We start from the raw sequence: 2500 nt of genomic DNA on the forward strand, positions 1-2500 counted from the left end.
CCCTGGTCGAGCAGTCCACATACGAGTGACGAATCAACTCGATTACACGGCGGTCTACGCCTAGTTGACCCAATACACACAGGAAATGGTCATGGGCAACCGAGTCGAAAGCCTTCGCAAAGTCAATGAACACGACCGCCAGCGGCACGCCAGCCGACCTCGAGCGCCCCATGATCCGGTCAAGAATCAAGAGGTTCTCAGCGCACCCACTCGACTCGGCGACGAACCCACGCTGCCGGGGGCTAATGGGACAAGCTCTAGCCAGCCTCATCGTCATTATCCGCCCAAACAACCTCAATACGACTGACCCTATCGTCACAGGCCTCCAGCCCGCAACAGTACCCAGCTCTTTCGGGTCAGCCGACTTGGGTAGCAATCGTGTCTTGCACTCCTTGAAAGCCCGGGGCACGACTCCACGCACCATCCATGTCGTAAACAGCCTCGCCAGTTGCTTCCCGTCCGGGTCCCAGTTCTCAACGGCCCGTCTTTGAATCCCGTCTGGGCCCGGCGCTGAGCCAACATTCATCCTAGCCAAGTTAGATTTCACTTCAGACGCCAGAATTGGGCGGTAGAAAGGCCCATTATCAGCGGTAAGCCCCGTCTCAAAGCCTGCCAGTCCATGGAAAGCCCTCTCCGCTTCCCATCTCTCCCGGAAGCCCTCATACACCAACCCACGCGGCAAGTCGCAACCAAGCGGGGTCAACCCATCCAGAATCCGGCGGGCCAACCCCTTCCTAGCCTCAACATAACCACGCTGCTGGTGATAGAAGACCCCCTTCTTCTGGAGCAGCCGCCTCCTCCAGCCCTTCATAGCACGACCCCGAGACGGACGCCCCGCTCTCCTAACCGGCCACACCACCTTACCCCCTAGCGCCTCCATGACCTCCAGAGCAGAAGAATCGATCAGTTCAGGCTCCTGACCAGCTCTCTTAACCAGGGCAGCAGTGGTCCGGTCCTCCTCGTCCCCTGACAGCAGAATCCCCATCACCTTCTCCTCCACCATGTCGGGGAGCTCCGGGGACAAGGACCATTTCTGGGGCAACGCCCTGACCTTCAAGGTACGCCGTCTCGCACCAGACACACTGCCTGCCGCGCCGCCGCACAGTAATCTCCATTTCCCCCTCACTTGTTCCCTTGTCTTGCCCGTATCCAACACCCGGGCAACAGTCGCATACCTCGTAGGACTCTCATCATACTCCACCATCAAGGCCCTGAGACGGTCCACCTCCGCCTCACTCCAAAGCCTTGTCGCCCCCGACCTAACGGGGCCCTGGCTCCGACCACGCTGAGTCCCGAACCACTCAACTGCATGTGCTTGCCGCTTGTGCTGAGACACCCCCACAGCTGTTCGGAAACACCGCCCACAGAGGTCACACTCAACCCCCTGGACGACATCCTCACCACTCACGCCCCCACACTTGGCAGCGTGACATTGGATCGAATGACTGTTATCACCACGTCTGTCACACTTACGACACGCATATTCGACCACGACATCCCCATGCCGGATGGCAAAATGCCTCCCAAGCCTGCGGACACCCTCAATCCGAGTACCACACAGTGAGCAGTCCAACAACTCTCGAGGCAGATGCACCAGGACCCTGACGGGGGAGGCCGCCACAGCCTCACCCAGCACCGCCAAGCCTCCATCCTTACACAAGTCCTTCTGTATCGACTCACCCTGTTGAACAAGTTGTGGGTCCAGCACGACCGGCCCTGCCCCATCTCTCATCCCAGCGACAGAGGCGGTCTTTAATTCGGACACCACTGAGGAGTTGTCAAGAGCTTCGCCATCCGCGATCCACCCGCTCCTTCGGCACGTCTGGCTGTGACTCTGACTCTGTGCAATTGCTAGCGCGGACTTCCGATCCAAGGAGTTTTCGCAACCGTGGCCCGTAGAAGTGACTACGGGCCGTTTGGGGTCCCTGTCCAATGCCTCCGGTGGTTGGTCCCCGTGGCCACCAGAGAGGTTGATTCGCAGTCCATCAGCGTGCCCACCCTCAAACACGCCAAGGGGAGGTAGCCCAAGCGGCAGCGGCCCCTCTCCAAACCGCCCCTCAGCCGATTTTGATCCCCCAGCACGGCCATCCTGGGATGTCCGATCATTCCCAAACATCGGAACAACAGACAATAAAGCGGACTTCGACTTTGACTCCAGTCTGACTGGGAATAGTTTGAAAGATCTAGGTCTTCCCCTCACAGAGACTACACTTCGGAATCACAACCCTGACAGCAGCCGTCCAACCTGACTGGTAAGACCCTTCCAAAGCCGGACAACCAGATCGACCCACTAGGGAGAGGCCCCCATAGCCAGTATGAAGAGCTCACACCCCGTAAAGCCTCCCAGCCGCCGACACGCAACCCCGCTGCCAGAGCCAAATATGGACTAAAAGCCCACGGCCATCATCATATTCTTGAGAATGTTTATTTTGTGGTACGTGGCCAGCAGCCCTGCAGGCTACCGCTCGACCTTCGTCTCGCTCGCACCTCTCTAGGGATT

General features: G+C 58.8%; 1 pseudogene; it reads right to left on the reverse strand.

Moving 5' to 3' along the window:
• LOC147038418 (28S ribosomal RNA) overlaps positions 1-2500 on the reverse strand; it is a 9677-nt pseudogene that overhangs the window by 3314 nt on the left and 3863 nt on the right.

The sequence above is a fragment of the Syngnathus leptorhynchus genome, unplaced genomic scaffold (genome assembly GCF_054491065.1).
Source record: "Syngnathus leptorhynchus isolate UIUO unplaced genomic scaffold, UIUO_Slep HiC_scaffold_60, whole genome shotgun sequence".
NCBI lineage: Eukaryota > Metazoa > Chordata > Actinopteri > Syngnathiformes > Syngnathidae > Syngnathus > Syngnathus leptorhynchus.